Raw genomic sequence first — 21,727 nt, 5'->3', positions numbered from 1 at the left:
ACCGTGTCCTTGTTATTGAATTGGCATTGGGGACAAGGACCGAACTTTTGGTTACAAATTTGGTACCCCAGGTGGGACCCGAGAGCAGCCCCTACTCTGGGTTTCTTGGGCAGACCTGGCTCTCCAAGCAACCACACTTCCATGCTGAAGATGTAAACTGAACTTTTTGAGAGTTGACTACTGGAAAGTTAGATGGGAGCATGTGCCTTGGGGTTGAACTAGAGGAGCTATCCCTGTAAGTAAAGGGAAGGACTGAGGGACTCCCAGCAGCTGCTGAAGCCCCCTTTGCTTCTGAGAACCCCTGTCTTCCTGCCCTGCACTGTAAGGACTGCTTCATCTTAGTCTACTTTGAGAAAAAGGAAACTGATTGCAGTAAAGTCGTGACACCTTGGCCATTTGGTAAGCTCCCCTGCTGTGCACATCAAGACCCTTGATTTTACACATCTGGCTCCGCCCTTGTGGGAACATCTGGTCCCTTTCTGTGGAGGCATCTGTGGAGTCACTGGTGTAGAAGTCACAGTTAATTGGGAGTTGGGAACTTGGGGGAATTTTCTATGAATTCTGAATTATACTTTGAAAATTAAGCCTAGTTAATATAAGGACATCTGTGTAATGGTGATGCTAATAGTTCTTTGTATATTAAGTATACTCAGGTTCTTCTAGTATACATGTTTTAAAATACAAAGCTTGGAAGAGCACTTTATCAAGCTTGTGCTCTCCAAACTAAAGTTGTTTAAAATGGTAATTTTAGACTTATGGAAATAATAAATTTAACTAGAAATTTATATTATTTAATGTTCTGTAACTGGACCTGTTATCAATAAAACTTATGTAAAATTTTATATTGCTTTTTACAGTGGGGTAGAAATTTAAATATATTTTTAAAAGATAATGAGAGACTGATCTGTTTAAATATGAATATTGAAGGGTTATGGAAAATAATATTCCTGCAAGAGAGCCTTTGAAGAAAAATGGAGAGGTGCAGTTTGGGAGGAAGGAAGGGAAACTAGCCAAGGAACAAAGGGCCTGGGGGAAAGGGGCAGATAATGAATACTGGGGCCCTAAGCCATGACCTCCCCCCATGGCAAATTAGTCCTAAATGAAGCACAGCAAATACCAATGGGCAAGATTCAAATCCGCGTCCCTCAGGATCTGGACTCTTATTTCCCCAGACAAGGAGTTTGTAACTACCCTCCTAAATTAAAGTTTTAACCTGTTCAACTAGTCCATTATGGTCAAAACTGCAAGTACATGGCTTTCAATGATTACAGAATTGTACCCTATGAAACCAAAATTCCTTTCATTCGGAAAATGGGCCCCAATTGCGCCTGAGTCCATGAAGATCTGCTTCCTGTTCTTTTGCACTTACAGATATTGTAAAACATGAAAACATTTTGCCACTTTCCCACAGAAAAGGGTTAAAAGTTCTCCTAAATTTTCTTTGATTCATGTTTCAGATGTAATGTTGTACTGTTATTTGTGAAGAGTTCCACCTTACCTGAGATAAGGCTCCGCCTCCACCCTTATTCCACGTTAGAATGGCTCAAAAGTAGGATAGACTTCAGCTCATTTAAAATTGTGTTCAAAATACTGATTTTTGCTGTAAAGGTTACTGTGATCTCAAAATAAACAGGAGATATAATATAACTAAGTAAGTTTTGGGATTATAAAAATATATGTTTCTTGGATTATAACTATTATACAAACTATAATATTTGTATAGTTTGTTTTTGCTATCATTAATTTCATTTGTATTCATTTTGTATTTCATTTTGTACTTTCATTTTGTATTCTCCTTATAAACTTTAGTTATTTCTTCATGCCTTACAGAAGTGTAACTTCAAATATAACAACCTGAGCTAATTTGAGATAATAAGCCATCATCTACAGAGGACAGGCAGGATGTAAGGGTGACTTCCAGTATTAGTACAGACCCCAATTAAATAGAAGTGATAAATAACTGTAAAATTATAGATATTGAATTTATAACCTGTTACTACCTCTTTAAAACTGGTGAAACTTATTTGCTGGGTGTTTAAAACCAAAAGCTTGGAGACTGAAGTCAAGAAAATAAAAGGACCAAGGAAAAAGCAGCCAATATTTTGCCCTTTCCCCCTAAGGTCAGCCAGTACCCAGAGAATGATGGTACCCCTCTAAGGGCTCTGAAACTCCAGTGAATCACCTGATCTGCCCATGAGGGAGATCAAGTGGACACTAGAGAACAGAAAGCCAATCCCTGCACATTCTGCAAAGAAGAGGGTCACTGGAGAGTGAAATGCCTGATGCTTCCAAGAGAAGCCACGTATGGTCATCAAGACTCTGACCTGACCTCTCCTGGCACATGACACCACTGGTAGAGGAAAGATAAAGGAACCAGGAGTCTTTGCACACATTTCAAGAGTGATCTCTGAAGAATCTCAGCTGACTCTTAAGAATAACAGGAACACAGTCAGTTTTGGCCAACTTGGTCTTAAACCCCTGGCAGGAGTGTATAGTCTGAGCACAGTTTCTACATGGACAACTAAAAGGAAAAACAAAGCATCTTAAAAATATAACGTAGAAAGTGTTCTTATATGGAAATGTCTAATAACTATCACAAAGGGCTGTAGAGACACAAGTTTGTCCTGTGTTTCAGGCACTGACTAAAATACTAATTGGTTTTGTATTAATTTTTTACCAAAAAGTAATACTTTATGGTCTCGTTTATTGTTGTCCTGGCATGAACCTTGCCCTATGTATACCTTGTTCAGTAACCTGCCAACTGCCACCATGGATCTCTGGACTGCTATAATGATGAAAACCCCTAACTGTCCTGTATGGAACATTATTGAAGTGAACCAAACAACTTCCATTTTGCTTTCTGACTCCATTTTGTGAAACTTATGGAAAACATGTTGCTTGCTGTGCTAGATCAAAACAAAATGTGTGTGTAGTGTTAAGATAAGTAGAGTGACGTGCGGTGACGCACATAGTGACTATGCAATCACTGAGAAAAAACATTTGGCAGTTTGTTTACACTAAATTTACATTAGTTTAAATGGTAAAATTGGTAAAAATATTTACTAGATGAGTTTGCAGAGTCTAGGATTTGGAAAACAAATTATGTAATGCGTGAACTTGTTTTGATGTGACTATATAAACTGCAGACTGATCCGTAGCGAGCGGGCACTACTCCATTGACAGAGTCTGTCACTATGTCCCGCTGACTAGTGACATGATAGTGCTCCCCAGCTCGAGGCTCCCGGTCACTGCATGCTGTTACTTCGATTGCTGATTGCCATTTGCTGTGAACCGAGCATCAATAAAATCACACCTGAGGACCAACGGCGGACTACGTGAGTGTTACTTTATTCCTACCTGGTTACTGATCCAGCACAGGCCACAAGTGTCTCGACATGCTCGTGACATGTCCACACCACATCTAACAGAAAACAAGGACTTTAGGTAACTCCCCTCAACTTCACCCACTCTCAGCAGGAAGCAGGTGGAGATATCCTCACCTGTTTTTCCATAGAAATAGAATGTAGAAATTGACAGTGGGAAAATGTAGTAGTGTAATGGTGGTCCACTTGCCCTTTGGAATATAACTCTGAGGCTTATTTTTAAAAGGGACAAGTTTCCCTTTTTCTCTTCTCCCTCCTCTCCTCCCTAACCTGGGGGCAGGGGACAGAATTACCCTGAGCTATCTGTGCTCTACAGGAAGGAGATGCCTGCTGAGGATCTGGGAGATGACTATCTCCCAATTAACAGGTGAATGTTAACACACCTTCAGGGTGTCCTGAACCCCCCGTCAGGGACCCCCTATCAGGGCACACCTCTGGAATGTAGCCTTTGAAGAGCTCCTTTGAAATCCCCCTCTTCCTCCTGATGGGTCCAATCACAGCCTCTCGAACAGGAGTCCCCTCTGTTTCTCCTTTGCTAGCAAAGCAATAAAACTTCTTTTTCCTTTTTCTCAAAACTACATCTCCTATTGAATTAGCACTGGGGAAAATGACCGATCTTTTGGTTACAGGATGAGGCTCTAGCTCTATTAAGGGAGGAAGATTGTTGGGATAAATCCTTCATGAGCTAAAAAAAAGTACTGCTTTAAATAGTATTCAGGGTAGATCTTTTCAACATACAGGGCAAAAAAAAAAAAAAAAGAAGAAGAAGAAGAAGAAGAATTGGCACATGGTATAGTGTTAATTATTGAAATTCTGTGTCTTTATTTCATTATCATAGACATTTTTTTAAAAATTTGCCCTGAGGTAATGTCTAACAAACTCTACATTCTGATAGCCAGTGGCTAATTATATTCCCCAAAGTCAAAGCAGGCAAAGGGGAAAGGAATTCTTGTTTGCTGGGCTTAAGAGACATCCTGTTATTTTTTTGTATTTTTTAATTCTCCTCTTTTGCCTTAATTTGTAATTTGTCTCTAACTTTGTCTGTGTGTTAAATTCAAACCACCAATGTGTTTTAATTGATTGCATCTCCTAATTTGCTATTTCAAATCATAAATTTTAATGCACCAATAAATTATTTTTAAGAAATCATTTTCTTTACTGGCACTAAGATTTTAATAAATGACCATGCTTTATGATATATCCCACAATCTAAAACATAACTTTTAATCTATGTGTATATATGTATATCAAATTTCCTCCCAAACTAAGAAACAGAGTCATTAAAGAGAGAAGTCCTTTTCTGTGACTAGATTAAGCCATAGTCTTCCTGCTTGACCAATTGATGTGTTCAGCAGCTCTGGGAAGAGGATTTCTACAATTTCATTGTGAATGAACAAAGATGAATGGGTAACAGAAGCATGACCAGAGGTTCAATATATCTAAAGATATACTAATGATCCACTAAAAACAGAGTTTGCATCTCATAATCCAATGTGGAATGGGGGTAGACATGGCTGCTCTTTGTTTTTTATTCAATTTTCTCCTACAATCATCTGCTTCGTTCTTCAGTACTAAGGTGACTTTTGTTTTAAGAACTTAAAGACTGCTTTTGAGTCACAATTCTTAGATCTTGAACAGAGTTCTCTTTACCCAGAAATGATGAAACAATAGATTTCTTCATATGATCAAACATCTACCTGAAAAGAAATAAAAACAGAAAAATATGAAGAAAGTAAAGTATATGTATTATATATGTAAATAATATTATGGATCCTATTTTCTACCTCATGTCTTATTAGCATAACATCACATCTCTAACTAGAATAACTGGAATTTTCTTATTTAATCATAAAATGTTCCATAAATTTTACTTAGAGAAAAGTTCTCTGTAAAAAGAGTGTGATCTGACATAATACACACAGTTTTACAGAATACAGAACTTTCTGGCTTATCTAAAATATTAGGGTCTATTTGCCACCTATTCATATCTTATTAGCTATTGTGAAAAAACACACTGTTATACTTTTTATAAAAATGGAAATAATTTATTTATCAAAAATAGAGATAGTTTATTAAATTACACACTGAAATAATTCATTTTCCTAAAATTAAAAATATAAAATATATAAATTAAAAAATAAGAAATATCCCAGAGAAAGGAATTTTTATTAATAGCATTTAGAGAGTTGTAGTCTCTACAGTTCTCATTGGGAGATAAGATAGTTGGTCACTCATTTATTGCTCTAGAAAACAGCTAACTACCTTTAAAAAAGGGAAGTGGCATTGAAACAAAATGTTTGTTCATGTTTGGGAGTGAGGTGTCCCCCAAAAGCTCACACGTGAGACAATGCAAAGAATGTTCAGAGGAGAAATATTTGGGTTGTGAGAGTTTTAACCCAATCAATGATTAATCCCCTGATAGGGATTAACTGAGTGGTAACTTAAATGGTAGGGTGTGACTGGAGGAGGTAGGAATTTGGGGTGTGACTTTGAGGGTATATATTTGTAGGTGGTAAGTGGAGACCTCTCTCTCTGCTTCCTGATCATAATGTGAGCTGCTTCCCTCTGCCACACTCTTCCATCATGATATTCTGCCTTACCTTGAGACCTGAGGAATGAATCCTGCTGTGTGTGGATTGAGACCCAAAAACTGTGAGCCCCAAAATAAATTTTCCTCCTCTACAATTGTTCTGGTCAGATCTTTTAGTCACAGCAGCAAAATCTGACTTCAAGATCTTTAGAGAAAAAAGAAATGACACCCAATAATTTTATACTAGGGAAGACTCAGCTATGCTGTGGGTGTTGTACTCTCCTTGATTCATATCAAAATGTATCCCCGAAGTTGGAGGTTTATGGTATTTTGCAATGGGAATTTTGGAAGGTAATTAAATGAGTTCATTAGGACAGTGCCCCTATGAATGTAGTAGTAACTTTATGAAAATAGAGAGACAATGTGGTGACCAGCATCACCTTGGGACTCTGTAGAGTCCACAGCAGCAGGAAGGACCTCACAAGGTGCTGCCAACCAGTCTGAGTACCTCAACTTTTAGAACTTTAAGCTGAATTGGTTCTTGTTTGTTTACAAATTTCTCAAGTCTATGGTATTCAGAAACCATAAGACATAACAGCAGAAACACTAAGACACTGCCACTCAAAAAATAATTATAGACAATTTTTAAGAAAGAGAGTAATTCAATGAGCTCTTATTGTAAGGAAGTTTTTAGAAGAAATCAAGAATAAATTCTATCTAGGAAGAATGAGTTGAAAAAAAAAGTTATTCCCATAAAGGGGTAGATTTCTTTTCCCCAACCCTTGCATGTGGACTGTTTTGAATTTAGCCAGTGTAATTCAACAGAAATATTTTGTACCACAGATCTCTTCTTTATTTACCTGAATTTTTCTTTCCAAAGTGGCATTATCATTTAAAATGTATTATTTTGAGCTGCTGTCATATTGTGATCTTCATGGAGTTACAAAAATTAAAATGGAAATAGGTACCAGAATTTGGATGCTACTACAACAAAAATAAAAATACATGGCATTGGATTTGTGATCAAACAACAAAGACTGGAAGGCTAGTGTTATAGTTTAGATATTAGATGTCCCCCAAAAGTTCATGTATGAGTTGATGTAAGAAAGTTTAGAGATGAGATAATTGGGTTATGAAAATTTTAACCTAATCAGTTCATGATCTACTGCTAAGGATTAACTACAGGCTGGTTGGGACTAGAGGAGGTGGGTCATTGGTGATGTGCTTTTGAGATATTTATTTTGTCACTGGAGAGTGGAGCTCTCTGTCTGCTTCTTCATGGCCATGTCCTGAGCCACTTTCTTCTGACAAACTCTTCTGCCATGATGTTCTGTCTCATCTCAGGTTCCAAAGAATGGAGTCAGCCATCTATGAACCAAGACCTCTAAAACTGGTAACCCTAAAAAACTTTTCCTCCTCTAAAATTGTTCTTGTCAGGTCTTTGGGTCACAGCAGCAAAAAAAAAAAAAATGACTAAAATAGCTAGTGAGTAAATGACTCATGGTTCTTAAATAGCAGTAAGGACAATGCAATGAGAAGACGGACAGCTTTGGACCCTCATATCATAATAAAATGTTAGATAATACTCCCTCCAAAATAAATATATCATATGAAAACATGTGCATTCATTCAAAGATAAGTCTCAATCATTTTAAGTAAGCCCATAGTACAATATAAAAGAAATATTATACATCATAATCTTCATTGTGTTCATGTTTATGCATGCTAAAAGTCATTTTGCTGTTTATTTAATGTTTGTTTTTGTAAAAGTAAAAGTCAGAAATGTTCAAGGCACACACCTATACAAACACTAACACTGACTCTCAAATTACATTTTTAGTAATATATTCTTCACATACATATACATGCTTAGGTTTAATTATTGTAAAAATAGAGTGAGATAGATAAAAAATATGTGTATAGCTCATATATACCAAATTAGGACACAATTGTTTTATCTTATACATTTATAAATTGAATCGTAATCTGTATAATGGGGTGGTGTGGGGAAGGGGTAAGGGAAGAATGGAGGAAGGCTGGATTGTGTAGAGGGAAATGAGGGGTTGGGAGAGGGTGGGGAGGAAAGATAGTGGAATGAGACAAACATCACTACCCTATGTACATGTATGATTGCACAAATGGTGTGACTACATTGTGTAAAACCAGAGAAAAAGTTGTACCCCATTTGTGTACAATGCACCAAATGTATTCTGCTGTCATGTATAACTAAATAGAACAAACAATTAAAAGAAGGATTTGTAAAACAATGTTAACAAGGAAAACCTTCAAGATAAATTTTAAGTGAAAAAATGTGGTAAAAAATTACATAAATTGTTCTTCAAGTATGTTTAAAAGAGGGAAAATGCTATTTTTTGCATTTATTGAATAATAATGTGATTTTTATCCTTCATTCTTTTGAAGTGATGTATCTAATAGAAGAAAACATACATAGATTGGGCAGAATTGTTTTGAATTTGACTTTAAAAGGACGCACAATGAAAGAAAAAGTAGACAATTGGAATTACATCAGTCTAAAAACCTTCTACATAGAAAACAAAACTATCAACTAAGTATCATGACAACTTACAGAATGGCAGAAAAAATTGGCAAAATTTGACAAAGAGCTATATCCAAAACATATAAGGAACTCAAAGAATTAAACAGCAAAAAAAAAAAAAAATCTGATTTAGAACTCAACAATAGACCTAAGCAGACATTTCTGAAAAGATGACATCAAAATGGGCAGCAAGCACATGAAAAAATACTCAACATCAGTAATCACCATGCAAATGCAAATCAACCATATTTTACATAATTGTTACGGATTTTATGCCTTTATGCCTTTTTTGCCATCCTGTAAAGCTCTTCTGCCACGAAATTTTCGAATACAGGTGTACATTGTATAATGATCAGATCAGAGTAAGTTTGTCACTTTTTAATAATTGCAATATTACGACTATAAAATCCTTTTCCTATTCTAAGGATACTAAATGTTACTGAGTGATCTAAGATGTATGTATTGCTTCATACACCTTTGTAAAAACTAGGAGGAGTATTACTTTTGTTTTAATCCCCTTGACCAAAAAAAAAAAAAAAAAAAAAAAAAAAAAAAACTAATGTAGCCCCCGTGGATTACTGGCATCTACACCATGACACAAGAGGAAGTGCACAAGCTGATTAATTTGCCTAAAGAAACTTTAAGTTGCACTAAATTGTGATTTTAGCTGTCCATAGGCATTAGAATAAATAGACCTTCTATGACCTCTTGAACATGGGTATGAAAGATTGAAATGATAATTTTGTCTCATCTTATTAGATTCTACTGATTCCAATTATTTCTTGCTAAATTAATCTTTCATTCTAGTTCTGTTTATATTAGACTCACTCTAAATCTGCTTAATATTGTGCCTTAAGTCATGCTGAATTGTTTTCTAAATGTGATGATTTACTTTGCATAAATGACATTGCTTCTTTCCTCTAAATACAACCTATAATATATTTCTAGAGAAAATTGATATGTGTGTCAAATAGGGCACGAATATAGTGTGAACAATAAATAAAATGGGACACAATTCTAAGGCTCTGCAGCAGGTTATCACTCAATTTTGCATTTTATTGCCAAGGTTGGGTCTAAAATGTGTTGTTTCCTATGTCATATCACTGCTATCATGTACTTAAGAAGAATAGTCTTACATTTTATACTAATTCCCTAGATTATTAGTTTTCTTCTCATTTCTGTGCCATTGCAAGGCAGGGTTTCAATTAAGGTATTTGTCTAACCAAGATATCCATATGTAAAAGATTAAAATAGATTCCTATTTTTCACTATGCACCAAAGACAACTCAAAATGGACGAAAAACCTAAGTATAAATTCCAGAATTGAATTAATTCAGGTAATTAATTAATTGAATTAATCAGAAGAGGCAAAGAAGGCCACTATATGCTGGTAAAAGGAACAATCCAAAAAGAAGATATAACAATAATAAATATATATGCCTCAAATGTCAATGCACCTAATTAATTTTTCTAAAAACTTCTTTACATTAAATCACAAATAGACCCTTTAACAATAATTTAAGGTGATTCCCACACATCCCTATCATCAATGGATAGGTCATCAAAGCATAAAATTATTAAAGATATTTCTGAACTAGATAATACTATAATTCAAATGGGACTAATACACATTTGCAGAAAATGTCACCTCAAAACAGTGGAATTTATTTCTTCTCAGCAGTTCATGGAACTTTATCCAAAAGAGACCATATTCTATATCATGATGTAAGTAATAATAAATAATTTGATAAAATCCAGTGCATCCCATCAGATCATAATAGAATGAAACTAGAAATCAACCACAAGAAAAAGTAATAGGAACATAAACACATGGGATTGAACAATACTCTGAAATGAGAAATGAATCATAGAAGAAATGAGAGAAGAAATTAAGAAGTTCTTAGAAACAAATTAGAATAGAGATATAATCTATCAAAATCTCTGGGATTGTACAAAGGCTGTTCTAAGAGGAAAATTTACTGTACTGAGTACCTAGATTTAAAAAACAAAGAAAGATTGCAAATAATCTAATGCTCTGCCTCACATCCTTGGAAAAGGAAGAACAAATTAATTCCACAACCAGTAGAAAACAAAGCAGAGTCAAAATTAATGAAATTGAGAATAAAAACATAAAGGACCAGCAACAAAGAGTTAATTCTTTGAAAAGATAAATAAGAGCAATAAACTGTTAGCCAAATACCCTCCCCAAAAGAGAGAGAAGAACCAAATAAAGTTCGAGATAAAAAAGCAGATATCACTACAGATACATCTGAAGTCTAGATCATTAGAAACTATTTTGAAAATTTATGCTGTAATAAACTGAAAAATCTAGAAGATCGACAAGTATCTAGACACTAGAAAGATATAGCAAAGTCAAGCAGACCAATATCAAGCAATGAAATTGAAACAGCAATTCAAGGTTTTCCAAAAGTCAAAGACCAGGACCTGATACATTCTTAGCTGACTTTTAAAGAAGAACTAACACCTGTATTTTTCAAATTATTTTGTGAAATTGAAAGAGAAAGTGCACTCCCAAATACATTCTACAAAGTCAGTATAACCCTGATAGCAAAACCAGACAAGACACAACAAGGAAAAAAAAATCTACAGATCAATGTCCCTGATGAACATAAATGCAAAAATCCTTAATGAAATATTAGCAACCTGCATTCAAAAGCATATCAAGAAGATAACATGCCATGATCAAATGGGTCTCATCCTGGGGATGCAAAGTTGGTTCAACATACACAAATCAATAAATGTAATTCACCACATAAGTAGAAGTAAAGACAGGAACCATATGACCATATTTCAACAGATGCAGAAAACGTCTTCATAAAATCCAGAACCCATTCATGTTAAAAAAATCTCTGGAGAAAGTAGGAGTAGAAGAAACTTACCTCAATATTATAAGGGCTATGTATGACAAATGCAAAGCCAACATCAGAGTGAATAGAGAAAAGCTGAAAGCATTTTTTTTTCTAAAATCAGGAACAAGACAAGGATGTCCACCCTTACCGCTCCTGCTCAACACAGTTCTTGAAACACTAACCAGAGCAATTAGATGAGAGAAAAAAACCAAAGGGATACTAGTAGGAAATGAAGAAATAAAATTATCATGAAACTATAACTAGAAGACACAAAGAACTTAACCAGAAGACTTCTGGAACTGATACACAAATTCAGCAAGAGGATACAAAATCAACATTCGCAAACCAATATCTTTCCTATGCTCTAACAGAGATTCTGCTGAGAAAGAGATCAGGAACCACCATTAGCAATATCCTCCTCTCAACATACACACACACAAGCATAAAATCTTGGGAATCAATCTAACCAAGGAGGTAAAAGATTGCTGCAATAAAAATTATGGAACACTGAAGAAAAAATATGAAGGAATTAGAGGCTAAAAAGACCTCCCATGTTCTTAAATAGGTAGAATTAATATTGTCAAAATGACCATATTACCAAAAATACTATACAGATTCAATGCAATCCCCTTCAAAATAACAATGCCATTTTTTCACAGTTATAAAAAATAGTCCTAAAATTCACTGGGAAGAATAAGAGAGCCAGGAACCCTGAGTAAAAAAAGTGAGGTAGGATTCATCATAATACCTGATCTAAAATTATACTGCAGAGCTATAATAACAAAAGCAACATGGTGTTGGTGTCAGGATAGGCATGAAGACCAATGCAATTGAATAGAAGACACAGAGACAAACCCACATTCGTACATTAATCTGGTACTTGACAAAGATGCCAAAAATATATGTTGTAGAAAAGACAGGCTTTTTTACAAAGGTTTTTAAGAGGTTTTAAAATGGTGCTGGGAAAAATGATATATCCATTTGTAGAAGAATGAAACTAGACCCCTAGTTTCATTTCTCTCACCCTGTGTAAAAATCAAATAAAAGTGGTTCACAGACCTAGGAAAAAGACCAGAAACTTTGCAACTGCCAGACGAAAACATGAGGTCACTATTCCAACATAATGGTGCAGGCACTGACTTCCTAAACAAGACCCCTTAACAAGAAATAAAACCAAGCATCAATAAGTGAGATGGCATCAAATTGAAAAGTTTCCACATATCTAAGGAATTGATCAGATGTGTGAAAAGAGAGCCTGCAAAATTGGAGAAAATCTTTGCCAACTACTTCTCTGACAGGAGATTTTTATTCAGAATACAAAATAACTGAAATATGTGAATAAGTACATTAATATTCATTCTGTGTGAGGACAAAAGCATAGAATAATAATGAAAGTTTAGCACCATACCTAGTGTATAGGAGAAGGTCTATGAACTTGCTATTTATCTTCACTAGACTGTCAGTTTCTGGAGGGCTAGGAGCATATTATCTGTACCCTCTATGATTAGCCTATTGACTAACATACAATAAACAAGCAATCGTTAGCTTTAAGATAGTAATGATTAATTAGAAAAGAAGTGGGTGAAGCTAATAAATGTTTGAAGCATCATAGAAGTGGCATGGCTTGTAGATGCAATGTCATAATTAAATTCTAAAATCACACAAGTCTTTCTATTCTCTTTTTCTGCCTGTTTTCCCTGCCCTTTAGGTCCTTCTAAAGGATTGTTCACACATATTCTTCTCCTCACTGATATCATTTTGTAGCACATTGTGGTAAATGTGGACTCTATCCGTCCAGAGGGTACTCTTAGGAGCCCACATCAACATCCTTTTTATCTTCATACACGTCTTCATTAAGTTCAATCTCATTATTTATAATTAAGAATAAAAATTAAATGATCCCACAAACATAGAACAAAAGAAAGATTAAAGAAATCCAACCTCTCTAAATTCTACTTTAACATTCCAGGTAGGACTAAGTTCATCTGTCACCTTCAAACTATGGTTAATGCTAAAAGATGGAACAATACTTCGCAACCATGAAGTATTATTCCCTGAACAAAATGAATTCCCATTAGAATCACCTATGAGAGTTCCCCCAGAGTTTTCCAGCTCTTAGTAGCCACTGTCTAATGTTAGGAAAGACTATATTAGGTTTATGGTTTGGAATTTACATGCTTTAGAGGGCTGTACTTTCCTGTGGAACTCTAAATTCAGAAGCCATGTGCCCATGGAGATATTTCCCCATCAGAACTGATTGTTTACTTCATCTGAACTAGTAAGAAGATACTGTTAGCATACTAAAGTCAGTGCCTTTGGCTGTTAAAGCTTACACAAAATAACTATTGTTCAATAAATGTGTTGCGAACAGACATGTAAAGGCAGAGTCTTGGGTTTCAGGAAATGTTGAAGATATTATGGAAATTTTGCCTGGAGAATTAAACTCAGTTATGAAAAGTATATGAGATGATTTATGTGAAGTTCCTAGTTTAGAGTCTGTCACTCAAGAGAGTCTTAATGAATCATTGAATTTATTATCATTGAGGAAAGAATGAAGAGCCTCAATTACATGCCAGGCACTGTGCTGGGTGCTGAGATGAAAATAAGAATTAATAATTCACAATCAGGAAGAAAGAAAGGAAGGAAAAACAGAAGGAAGGAAGGAAGGAAGGAAGGAAGGAAGGAAGGAAGGAAGGAAGGAAGGAAGGAAGGGAGGGAGAGAGGGAGGGAGGGAGGGAGGGAGGAAGGAAGGAAGGAAGGAAGGAAGGAAGGAAGGAAGGAAGATAAATAACTGCATCACAGGTCATAAGGGCAGTGCTACCAGGACACAGAGGAGAGAATCTTCAATTCTGACTCAGTTTATTAGAAAAGGTTCCACTGAGAAGGTATCAGTTTAGACAGTGAGGATGACTAGCATGAATTAGAGAAGATGAGGGTAATTCATTGATTGATATGTATGCATTCTTCTTACTAGGGACTTGCTTTATCTGAAACCTTTTTTTCTAGAGATTGGAGAGGGAGAGCCGGGAGGTTACTAAACAAAGCCGTTGGAACAGTCAACTCTCAAGGATTCTTCCTGATTTAAGAGACTCTGACTATTGTTATATCCCAGAGAGCAGTTCTACTGGGAATTTTATTTTGTTATTATCGTTATTGATTAAGCTTCATCCAGTAACAGGAAAGAGAGTGCTCCAAATACTGCTTATCTTGGAACTTTTGCTGAGAAGTTGGGGAGAATGAAGTGTTTAGGAAACACAAGAAGTGTAGACCCATCCTACACACCTCTCACAGCCTGTAGGAAGCACAGAGGCTAGAAGATCACTAGAATTCAGCTTTACTTCCATGACCCCACCAAGAATCCCTCCCCTTCTCTGAGCCTTGGCTCCCTTCAGTTGTGTGAGCTGCTCAGTAGCATTCCCAATTCCTCTCTTCAGTGGGAAGAGCAAGGATTCCATACCTACTTTCTCATCATAGTAAATCAGCCTGGAGAGCAAATGATGAAAATGAAAGGGCTGAGTAGGTCAAAGTCAGGAAAAGTGTGGACCCTGTCATTCACCCAGAGGGTTGAGGAGAGCAGTGGGAGGTAAACAGGCAGATAAAGAGAAGCAGGGGAGGATCTCTGTGGGAGTTCTGGTGAGAAGAGAGTTGATGAGATCTGAAATCTGATATTGAACTTCAGAAATAAAATATTATTTCTTGAACATTTTTTAATGCACTATACAACACATACAGTTTAAGGTTATTCAGATCCAGAATCACCTGAACTGGCCAGATTTGGCACAGTTGGAATCTAGGCTTCAAAAATCTGTCCAAGAAACACATTTGATCAGGGAAGGAGACTTGTTAACAAGGCAAAGTATGCGTTCTGTACCCATGTGCTCTGGAAAACTTTAGTTTCTGTCCCATCCAGGGTTAACAGAGGACTGAGACCCATTCACAAAGGAAGTGAGCAGAAAAGATTCAGGGCTTCACGGGTGTGTCTGACCAGCAGAAAGCATTGTGTGCAGAATCCTGCATCAGTGGTGTGGCCAGCAACCAGGTAGGCAGCAGCATCCTAAGGTAAGACACACTGTTCAGGTGAAATCTTAGCACCCAGATCAGGAACCCAAGTAAATGTGCTGTTGACAATGTAAGTTTAGAGAGGACTAGAATATTAGCTCAAGTCCTTGAACCAAAATAAAAATTTTCCCCAGAGAAGATTTACACAATCCTTCTACTGTGGTGCAACAGTCAGGAGTAAATGCATTTGTTGTTCTGGGGTAAGAACTATGTGAAAGACTAAAGGCAAATTTCTGAATTCAAATGATTTCTGATACAGTATGAATGTGTAAAATTTTCCACATTTGTGACTGAATATATGAACCTCATGAAATAATTATAAAAAGTATAAAGTTTCTATTATACAAAAAGCATTCTGGGTTCTGGGCATGACCAAATGTTATCTATCCATGTCTGATGTTACTCTGGTAAACCATCAAATTCAGATCAATGTTAAATTTATTTTTGATTCAGCTCGTCAATAACTAATTTATACTATGTGCCAGTTGTATGTGCAATGTTGTGCTAAGTGCTTTTTGCACACTATTCCAATTAAAATTCTCAACCTCTCTAACTCATATTCTTTAATTATTAATTATTAATAAGTGTAATTACTTATGAGTGCCAAATATGAAAAGTAATGACTGGTAGACTTTGAGGGATCCGAAAACTTTAAGCCCAGCTTTCCCCTTGTTATCTGCCAATTTCCTCCGGACAGCTTGTTCTTAAATGACTGGGTAGGTCATTATGGATTTCATGCAATCCTTTTATTCTTTCTGTTTCTCCATTAATAGCAGAAATTCAACTGAAGTCAGTTATATTCAAATGAAAATGAACAGAAAGAGGAAATACTACAAAAGTATGTCTCAAAACTGAGATTTTCTCTGTTTACAATGAAGTTGCATCCCTTAAATATACTCTACAAGATCACTTGTACATGTTTTCCTGTTCATAAGTGCAAAGCAGCACTACACAAGCAAGTGCTAAACCACAGGGTTGAACATTTACAGAGGTGCCTCCGTTGGGTTGTAGCACACAGCTCTGTATGTGCATCTATGAATGACTTAATTCATTATTCTCAAAATGATACCTTCATTTTATAAATATTATTAATATATTGGTAGTCCCAAATTAGAGGCAAATTGGTGGCAATCCTACACAGGTGGTGTGGTAGAGGTAAACATAGAATACAATTTCTACTTCTCATGTGCAGTTGTTTTTGTTCTTTTCCATGGGTCATATTTTGGGAGTTGTCAAACAGGTATATGCCTAACTCATGTTAATGCATATTTTTTTCTTGTTTTTATTGTAGAAGTTTGGATTTGCACATTATCTTTAGATTTGTGGTCCAATTTGAAGTTAATTTTGTAGTTGTGGGGTTTTGTGGAACATAATTATAATTTTTATTTTTTAGCCTTATTTTTTCTTAGTCAAGTAATTCTTCTTTGTACTATAATATAGTTATTTTTTCAAAAAAAAGGGATTTACAAAAAAAATTACATCATTTTGAAGTAAGAATAAATCATTTTTATATACTTTTTCACTTTTAATTCACCACTGATTTCTACTATGCAAGTGTGCTAGTATAGTTTGACTTGCTTTCTACTTATTTGCCAACACAGAGTAATCTTGAACAGAAAATTGTTAAGTTGTATTGTGTTTTCTTAAACACCACAAGATAGCTTGTTTTCAAAGAGCTTTACCAAACAACATTTTCAAAGAGCCATTCAGGGCAGCTCAGCATGGTGTTTTCTCTCTGTAATCTCTTAACCTTTGCCAAATCTGGCAAAGCAGATTTGGACCTTGTGAAGCCTGCATGTGGCTTGTATTCATATCACATCTCTGTAAGTGGTTAAGACTGAATAAAACACATATTTCCAGCAAACAGTCTGGCAAGATATCCTCATTTTTGGAAAGAAAACTAAATCATGAAAATGTTCCTAATGGTGTGTGATTTATTCCACTGATCTTCTGTTATGTAAAAAAAGAAAATATTAATCCCTGCACAGTCTTACAACAAGTACCTTTAGCAACAGCATTACAGTTTTCTTCTCCCAGCATCATGTATACTGAGGTCATTTGTTGTATTTGATGCAGTCAAAAGCAAGACATCTACTTTATAATCAGAGTTAGTAACAGCCAACTCTGTATTTGAAGTAGCCCCCGCAAAGACCCCCACCATAATTGTAATATATAAGTTTCTCCAGGGACCCCCTACCACAATTAAGTTTCTTGTCAGCAAGATTTCACAGGATTTCTGCAGAGAGCCCCATGTGGTTTGAAGCTCCCTCTTTCTTGTTAATGCCCGGTTTACAGACAAACGGTTGTGATATACTCTGCCTCAAGAGAGCTTGTTGCTGTGCAAAAGTTACTTTTTCTGTTTTCTTGATAAAAACATGTGAAACCTCTTCTAGCCTAAAATATGGGACAAAGAGTAATTGTTATGTACCCACCCATTGTCATGTAATCACCCCACTGAGTATAAATCTAATAGAATTTCTACACCCTGGGTCCAAGATTTTTAGGCATTAGCCCTCTGGACTGCCACAACTGAAATAAACCTGTTTCCTGAAAATTCCTCCAGTGTCCAACCTCATCTGTCCTGTGTCACCCTCTCACATCTTGCCAAATGAATCAGACCAGACATTTAACCCTGGTCACTGTATACCACCTTCAATAACAGCCTGATGTATGGCTTGTTCCTTCTGGTAATGCTCCAGTCTCATTAGGGGCAAAAGCATACAGGGTAGAAGCCTGTACCAACCAGTGAGACCATGCCTCTGAAAATGAGCATGGTGCCCAGGCTCCAGGGCAGCACAGGGTTAGGGGTCACCCTGACCTTACAGCAGCCAGCTCTCTGAAACTTTGCTCCTGCCATGACTTCCTTTCTATTTTTTAATTTTTTGAATTTATTTATTTATTTTTTTGTTTGTTTTCCATATCCAATTTTCCCATCACAATTTGTTGAAAACATCTTTTTGGCATTTTTAATGTCTTCTGATCTTTTGGCTATTTATATTAGTATATTAATGTATTTGATTCCTCATCATCCTAAGAGGATCATTCTGGTTAATGTTCTTCTACTTGGTCTACTCTGTCATCATTTCCTTTGCATATATATCCCGTAGTGAGATTTCTGGATCACATGGCAGTTCTATTTAAAAAAAATTTTTTTTAGGAAACCCCATACTGTTTTCCATAAGGACTAGACTAGTTCACATTTCTAAAATGTGTTCAGGAGTTCCTTTTTCTCTATATCCTCACCAGCACTTTTTATCTTTAGTATTTTTTAATAGTCATTATTATTGCAGTGAATCAATATCTCATTGTGGTTTTAATTTGTATTTGCCTGATGGCTAGTGATGTTGATCATTTTTTCATATATATGTTGGGCATTTGTCTATCTTCTTGTGAGATATATCTATTGCCTGTCTTTTAATCAATTATGTGTTTTTAAGTTATTGAGCTTTTGGAGTTCCTTGTATGTTCTGGATATTAATCCATTATCAGGTTTATAGTCTGCAAGAATTTTTACTGTTCAGTAGGTTGTCTCTTCACTATGTTGATTGTTTCCTTTGGTATGCAGGAGCTTCTTAGTTTGAAGAAATCACACTTGTCTACTTTTGTTTTCTGTGCTTTTCAGTCATGCTGAAAAACCCAATGGAATGAAAAAGCTTTGCTGTGTCCATGGTCTGAGTCATCTCTTCTTTCTCTCCACAGGTCATCCAAGAGCAGGCAGCATGGCAGAGTCCTCAGAACTATTAAACCAGTCTCAAGTGTCAGAATTTATTTTGGTGGGACTGACCAGCTTCAAGGATGCAGAGTTTATTCTCTTTGCACTCTTCTTAGTTATTTATGCTGTAACCGTTCTAGGTAACCTTCTCATTATGGTTACGATGTTTCTTACCCCAAACCTGAATACCCCCATGTACTTCCTCCTTGGAAATCTCTCTTTTGTGGATATGACCCTTGCTTCCTTTGCCACCCCTAAAATGATTGTGAACTTGGTAAAACACAAGAAGACTATTTCTTTTGCTAGTTGTTTCACTCAGATATTTCTTCTTCATATGCTAGGTGATGTTGAAATGCTACTATTGGTTTCCATGGCCTATGACAGATATGTGGCCATTTGTAAGCCCCTACGCTACATGACTATCATGAGCAACAAAATGTGTGTCTTGCTTGTAGTGATGTCATGGTGCTCAGGTCTGCTTCACGTAGGACTCCAGTTACCCTTTGCAGTAAACTTGCCTTTCTGTGGTCCAAATGTGGTGGACAGCATTTTCTGTGATCTCCCTCTGGTTAGCAAACTTGCATGCACAGACACCTATTTTGTACAGATAGTCATTGTTGCCAACAGTGGCATGCTCTCCATGAGTTGTTTCCTCATTTTGCTTATTTCCTACAGTGTGATCCTCATGACCATCAGGAGATGCTCTACTACTGGGCAGTCCAAAGCCTATTCCACTTTGACAGCTCATGTCACTGTGGTAATTCTCTTCTTTGGTCCATGCATCTTCATCTATGTCTGACCCTTCAGCAACCACTATGTGGATAAGTTCCTTGCTGTATTTTACACCATTATTACCCCTATCTTGAATCCACTTATCTACACTCTACGAAACAAAGAAATGAAGACAGCCATGAGGAAACTCTGGAGAGCATTTGTGAATTCCAGAAAGGATACTTAGATTAAAAATATAGTTGAAGAGAAACAGTAATCTTTAAAGGTTTTTTTTTAAAGAGAGTCACTGGAGTCATAGAGGTAAGCAAATAAAAAAATTATAGAAGTCAGATATTCTAGCATACTTTGATTCAGCAATATAAAAATTGATAGATAAGTTGTTATTGATTTTTAAAATGATGTTGACTGAGTTATAATGATTGTCAAAGACTTACTTGTTCTTCAAAGCAGATTGGTAGATACATATTTTATTCTGGTATTCTGATGGCTCTGGATGGGTGGAAATACAGGGAATCCTTTGAATGTTGGTCATGTTTTTCTGTACAGTTTGAGTGATGCGACAGTCACTGTGGGCCCAAGTTTGGTTTTCTGTCATGGCTACTTGGGAAAACAGATCTATACATGCTTGTGCTTCTTGCCTTAGTTCCATAGCTTCCCAAGAACATCACTTATCAGATACTCATGCCACGACAACCACAATACTCAAAGAGAACAGACTCAATGCCAAGAGGGCTTCTCTAAGTCTCAAGATCTCTGATAGGAAATTAAGACTCTCAGAGAACTTCAACAGTCACTGCCAACAGTTTCCACCACGGGAAATACTCCAACTGTTAGTCATCGAAGATCCCTGCTACACTCTTCAATGCTGACTTCAGGTGACAGAGTCAAAAGAGACTATACTGTTTTCCCCTCATGCTAGCCAGGACAGATTATCCCATTTTAATCACTTTTTTACAACCTCATATAGAGTAAGAACTTTTCCCACAGAAATAAGCCCACAAACTCTTAAAGTGCTGAGTGCTCCAAGAAATGCACAGAATCTACTTAAGACAAGAAGAAACATGAAAAATCATGAAGATTTCCCTAAGCAAATGAAAACAAAATTTTTCCCAAAGAAATGGAGACCTATGGACCACCAGGCAAATAATTCACAAGTAGAGCTTTATGGAAGCTGAGCAAACTTACTTAGAGACAGAAATGATTAAACAATGATAAAAAATTCAGAAAATCAATAAAATTTGAAATATCACAGAATGGTTGAAATCATTAAAAAATCTAAAATTTGTTGAAGGACTAACAATATTAAAGAAAACATAAAATATGTAAGAAAAACATTTTATATATTTTACATTTCCCATAAGAAGTATGGGAAGGTGTGGAATAAAAGTATAATTTCTTATGTGTTTAGAAGTTGAATATTCACTTAAAGAGTATATAATCATAAGATGTGTGCAAATAAAAGCAGAGAGAGGTGGCTATGCTTATATAGGTAAAATGAATTACATATGTAAAGTGTCTAAAGAAATGCAGGAGGTCATTACATAATTGTAAAATAGCTAATTCATGACACCATAACAATTTTTAATACATGTGCACCTAACATTTAGGGGAAGATTTTGAACAGAGAGACAGAATGTTATACAGTGGTGATAAGGGACTTCAATACTACACTTTCAACAATGGACGTATCATGCACACAAAAAATCAATAAAGAAACATCAGCCTTAATCTACAATGAGAGCAAATGTACCTAAAAAATACTCACAGAAAATTCGATCCAATAGCATCACAGCACATATTGATCTCAAGGGCAGGTAACTCATTATCCAGGATAGTTGTATGTTAAACCACGAAACAAGTCCTGTGAACTTTTAGCTTTAAATC

The 21,727-nt window shown here is 35.9% G+C and overlaps 1 pseudogene; it reads left to right on the top strand.

The window, feature by feature from the left end:
* The first annotated feature begins 19,043 nt into the window (after positions 1-19,043).
* LOC124976459 (olfactory receptor 4K17-like) lies at positions 19,044-20,069 on the top strand (annotated as a pseudogene).
* The last annotated feature ends 1,658 nt before the right edge of the window (positions 20,070-21,727 follow it).

This window comes from Sciurus carolinensis, chromosome 2 (assembly GCF_902686445.1).
Source record: "Sciurus carolinensis chromosome 2, mSciCar1.2, whole genome shotgun sequence".
Lineage (NCBI taxonomy): Eukaryota > Metazoa > Chordata > Mammalia > Rodentia > Sciuridae > Sciurus > Sciurus carolinensis.
Note: the sequence above shows the minus strand (reverse complement) of the source record. Positions and strands in the feature narration are given on the sequence as shown.